This window comes from Halichoerus grypus, chromosome 1 (genome assembly GCF_964656455.1).
Source record: "Halichoerus grypus chromosome 1, mHalGry1.hap1.1, whole genome shotgun sequence".
In the NCBI taxonomy this organism is placed as follows: Eukaryota; Metazoa; Chordata; class Mammalia; order Carnivora; family Phocidae; genus Halichoerus; species Halichoerus grypus.
The window spans coordinates 210,547,625-210,553,402 of record NC_135712.1 but is presented as its reverse complement, the minus strand read 5'-3'; positions in this window follow the sequence as shown (position 1 = coordinate 210,553,402).

Sequence of the window (5,778 nt, the reverse complement as noted above, 5' to 3'; positions counted from 1 at the left end):
ACACCCTCCTCGCCCAGACTAACGCGATGACTACCGCCTCTTACCAACGACAGCTCCCCTTGCATCCTCCCACTTCAGAGATAAAAATCACCAAAATCCCCAGTCACCAATCCGCTCCCTGCTTCCCGACAGCACCAACCGAGAATTGCTTCTACTCTCTTCAACTCTCTTTAAAACTACCCCCCACCCCACATGCCTGAATCCTACAAGGTGCCCTCCTGTCCCCCAAAGCCCTCTTATGGAGGCACCCATGGTTCCTGGTATCTGATCTTCCCTTTTTAGCGAGCTAAGACTACAGCTGTATTTCTGATGGTCTTTGCGTGAATTATGACACCACCTACCCTTGAATACAGCCTCAAGCAAATCAGGCCTCCAGGAGTCTTCCCTCTTCTTTCCTGAACCTTCTAGATCTGTGCTGAACTCAAGGTCTGAAACTGGCTTTCCACCTTTCTGTGGAAAAGCCCACAGCATATCTGAGAGATCTGAGACTGAAATTGGATTATGTCGGGGGTTCCTCATCCTGCCACCTCCTGGAGGATCCCATAGCAAATAACGCTTGTGATGACAGTGTTGTTTCTGTCTGCTAAGTATCTTTTTTTGTTCTTAAGATTTATTTATTTATTATTTTAGAAGGGGGGGGCAGAAGGAGAGAGAGAGAATCTCAAGCAGACTTCCCGCTGAGCACGGAGCCCTACGTGGGGCTCGATGCAAGGCTCCATCTCATGACCCTGAGATCATGACCTGAGCTGAAATCAAGAGTCAGAAGCTTAACCGACTGAGCCACCCAGGCGCCCCTATCTGCTAAGTATCTCTATCAGCACCTTGCTTTCCCTTTGTGGATCCTTCTCCACTACTCCAACATAACACAGTCCCCCAGTATCACTCAGTCTAAACATACCAATCAGAGAACCCCATCTCCTGGCCATAATAATTAGGTTGGAGGACATGATGTTGGAGGGTCTCATTCTTCCTCTGGGATCATAAGCTGTATATAGGCCCTCATCCTACCTGCAGCCCCCTTCCCCAGTTGTCAGGAAGAACACTCTGCATGCCTGAAGACTGAAGCCAATCTACACCAGGATGTATAGGTGAGAGTTGAAGAGAAAGTTTTGTCTATATTGGCTGAGCTCCTGGATATAGCCATACCTGAGGCCAAAAGCCCTCATTCTTTCTAATACCATGAGCCAACACATTTCCTGGGCATTGGGCTGGTTTTTAGTGGGTTTCTGTCCCTTGAATCGATGACAGTCTTGACTAATTTAGTATTAGTACCTGGAAAAGGAAGGGTATTGTGGGAAGTAACCTAAAATGTGGAACTGGCAGAGCAGAGTGAGGTAGAGGGGCAGGGCCACCACAGACACATATATTCACTATAAAGTGAATGGGACTCCCTAGATTTATGCAGTGCATACAGTCTGCCCTGAGAAGAGCCTTCCTCAAGAAACAAGAAATTTCTGTTATGTGGAAGAAAAATAAGCTGATTAAAATCTTGCTTCCTGGGGCGCCTGGGTGGCTCAGTCGTTAAGCGTCTGCCTTCGGCTCAGGTCATGATCCCAGGGTCCTTGGATCAAGCCCCGCATCGGGCTCCCTGCTCAGCGGGAAGCCTGCTTCTCCCTCTCCCACCCCCGCTGCTTGTGTTCCCTCTCTTGCTGTCCCTCTCTCTCTGTCAAATAAATAAAAATCTTTAAAAAAAAAAAAATCTTGCCTCCTTGGGGGTGCCTGGGTGGCTCCGTCAGGTAAAGCATCCGACTCTTAGTTTCGGCTCAGGCCGTGATCTCAGAGTCCTGAGATTGAGCCCTACATCGGGCTCCGCGCTCAGCATGGAGTCTGCTTGTCCCTCTCCCTCTGCTCCTCCCCCTTCTCTCTCTCTCTTTCGAATAAATAAAATCTTAAAAAAAAAAAAAAAAATCTTGCCTATTTTATCTTGGGACTCTAACCACGTGTTTCTTGAGACTGTGGTTTGAGGGGCTTTGGAGAAAAATGTCAGGATGTTGAATTATTTGGGCGCCTTCATCAAGGTCTCCCCAGACAGACGCAAGCTGCCTCTACATCTTGCAGCAGAGACTAGCATCTGCTTGATTTTGTGATTGCCTGAGCTGAATTCTCTGCCCCAAGCTAAAAGAGGAAATTAGTAATGAGGTGGGAGATAAGACTGGGATTATTGGAGAACCAGGGGGCACTCGATGCCCCAGGCTACTCTGTAAGACGGAACACTCCCTGTCTATAAACATACAATTACCCTCCATTGGGAAGAGCCTATTAGCTATCTTTCCACCCTCCAGATTGTAACCTGGGGCAATAGAGATGCTAAGGGGATGGGCAGGCACAGATCTGTTGCTAGGAGACAGGGTCCAGCAAGGTTGGACTCTAGGATCAAAGATCCTGGTGAGGTCTGGGGAACCAAATCAGCCAGGGGTGGGCTTGTGAGCTGGGCCATCCAATCATAGCATTCTATCCCTCTGGGCACAATGATTGGTTCATGGCTGGGCATGTGACTCAAATGGGCCAATTAGAGTGTCCTTAAAGTTCCAGTAAGAGGAGTTGGGGCAAGACCCTCTCCTTCTTCCTTCGAGGCTTTAATGAAGAGGATTTGGATTGCTAGCATCTTTTTTTTTTTTTGGCCACCGCTTGGAGGGACACAGGATTGCAAGGTGGTGAGGTAGATTCCAGATTTTCTTATTTCTAAGTTATAAAAAACAAAATTCGTCCAAATAAATTTGAAGATCTAATTGGCTTTATTAAATGGCTCATGGGGGTCCCTGGGTGGCTCAGTTGGTTAAGCATCTGCCTTCGGCTCAGTTCATGATCCTGGGATCAAGTCCAACGATGGGCTCCCTGCTCAGCGGGGAGCCTGCTTCTCCCTCTCCCTCTGCCCTTACCCCACCCCACCCCCGTGCTCATTCGCTTGCGCGCTATCAAATAAATAAAATCTTAAAAAGATTTATGAATCAGGTAGCATCCCTTCTAACACATAGAGGGGCACTCTGAGGAGTTGTACAAATTGGAAGGTTTTTATAGGAAGGGGGTTAGGGCAAGAAAATTATAGGCAAAAGAAAAGAATTGTTCCAGGCAAAGTCACTTTCCCTTAGGGGAAGGGTAGGGGATCTTATTAGGTGGATTACCTCACCTTCCGTCCATGAAGAAGGCCCGTGTGACAGATTACCTTATTGGTGCTTATCAAAAAATTCCCAATTGGTAGATTAAGACTTATATTTCTGGGGGAGGTTGAAACCGCAATTAGGTTAGATATTAACCCTTGGTTTGGTGACTTAGCCTGGCCCAAGTAACACCGTTTGGGGTCTGTGGTTTTCTTTGTAACAAAGTCAATAAAAATCCCTTTCTACTTGAGCTAGAGCGAGCCAGGTTTCCATCACTTGCAACATTAAAAAAATAGGGGCACATGTCATAAAGCTGCAGCCAAATGCTAGGCTCTGTTCTAAGAATGGCACATATGCATTTTAGTTAAACCTTGTACCCACTTTATGAAGGAAGAACTGTTGCCAGCCCCGTTTTATGCACAAGGAAAGAGGGGCAGATCATGACATCACTTGCCTAAGGACAGAAAGACAGGGAAGTGGCAGGTCTGAATTCTGCTGCTCCATGATGTTTTCCTTTAAAAATTAATCTGTTCTCCCATGTGCAATCCTACTTTATTCATCTTGGTCTATAAGCCTTTTGGGTTTTTGTAGTTGATATGAAATGCCTTTTTTGGTGTGGGGAAGGGTGAGTGGAATATAGGGAGGGATAGACATAAATCCATAAAATACATCCCAAATCATGATGAAGTATCTTTCTGCACTAAAAATATTTCTAGTAAAGCTCCTGTTCTTTCCTAGCAACCATCCCGGGGCTAGTCAGTTGCACTGTTAGAAATCTTTCAATTTGTGCAGAAATCTGCCTCCTTGGAACTCCTACCTATTATTTTTCATCTGGTGTCTGGGTTGCTTTAAACCATTCCTAGAACCAGGCAGGAGCACACATTTTCCTGCAACCAGAGCTACATGGAAATGAATACCAAAGTAAGCTTTCTGAGCTTCCTGGCAGGCAAGGCAAAAAGGAAAAGCCTTTTAGTTAAGAGTAGTCCGATCAACAAACAGACCAGCTTCACCAGGAGAGTCTGATTTTGTCCTGGGGATCACTGCAGGGTGGGTTTATTGCAGTGGTTCTCAAGCAGGGCAACTCCCCCCCCCACCCCACCCCCGCCCAGGGGACATTTGGCAATGCCTGGAGATATTTTTGGTTGTCACAACTGGCTGGGGTAATGGGAGGATGCTATTGGCATATGGTGATTAGAGGTCAGGGATGATGCTAAACATCTTACAGTGCACAGGAGGGCCTCTGACAATAAAGAATGATCCCATCCAAAATGTCAATAGTACTGGGATTGAGAAATCCTGAGTCATCATGAGGTAATTCAGAAGTGTGTCATGTAGATCTTTAGCAGAAGCAAACAGAAGAGGTGTTTTGCAGCTAGCAGACCCTTGCATAGATAATAGGAGAGCAGCCAAAAGGGCCATCTTATTCTGTGGGACCCAAAGCTGGACTCCTGTTCTTCCTGTGACAACCTAGCTCCACACCAACTGTGGCTGGTGATATAAAGGTGTCATTGAGCTGACCCTGACACTAACTACCCTGGAGGTGAGCTAGGAAATGACAACCTGGCCTCACAGAATTGCTGCCCATGGGGAAAGGGCTCCTGGCCTGGCTTGAGTTTGGCTTTTGGTGGCTCAAGAGGCCTTGGTCTTTGAAGGTCTGATTACAGAGTCAGGGATAGAGTCAGGGAGCCATGTTCATTCCCTGAAACCAGATTCCCAACAGCCGACAGAAGCAGGCCCTGGGCATGGCCACTGAGGTCCATTTCATCGGGGACAGAGCCAATCTCACCACACCCAGACCTTCAAGATGGGGGCGCTGTCCAAGGTACCATTTGTTGACATGCTTGTCAAGCCCCATCAGTGATGGAGCTCCACCCCATCCTCCTCCTTTCCACACTTTTCATTTCGTCCCTGGCTGCACACCTACTCCCTTGGACTTGATCATATCATGATGGCTTTTGTTGATTTGTCCCTGGACCCAGCTCTGACCAGTTGCCCAGCCAGCCAGCACACCGTTAGCTTCCAGCTTTCACCCACAATGGAGGAAATTGCTGGGTCACTCTCAGCCTCTCCACCCCCTCAGTCTCCCCCCTCTGAACCCCACCCCCTCTCTCAATGATTGAAAGCTCCTTCCCGTACCCTCATCTTCCTCTTTCCTCCATACCTTCATGCTCAGAAGGGAAGTGCTCTCTCCCTCCTTGACCCCCAGCCACACACACTGAAGTGTGTACATTTCTCATTTATAACATTCTAATGAGAGAGCTACCATTCATCTCCACTTTACAGATGAGCAAACAGATGAGGCCCAGAGGGGTTAAGTGCCTTGCCCAAGACTACTATCCAGGACAGAGGAATTAAGATTTGGACTCTGTCCATTCAGCCCTAGGAATCTGTGTTCTCAGCCCTTCACCACACTGCCCTGTTCAAAGCTATGACTCCTCTCTTCACATCATTCAGAGTTGTTGGTGCACCTGAACACCTTACACTGAGTCCAACAGCCAAGCCTTTGCACAAGCTGGGATGGCCTCCTTGCCCAGAGTGGGGCGATCTTCAGGGCCCGTGGAAGTGTCTGTTCAGGGTTATTTGATGGAGTCACTCTCTCCTGTACCGTCCCCAACCCACGAAGCATCCTCTTTCATGGCTGACTGATGGAGGGTGGGGTGGGATGCTGCCAAGACACTGT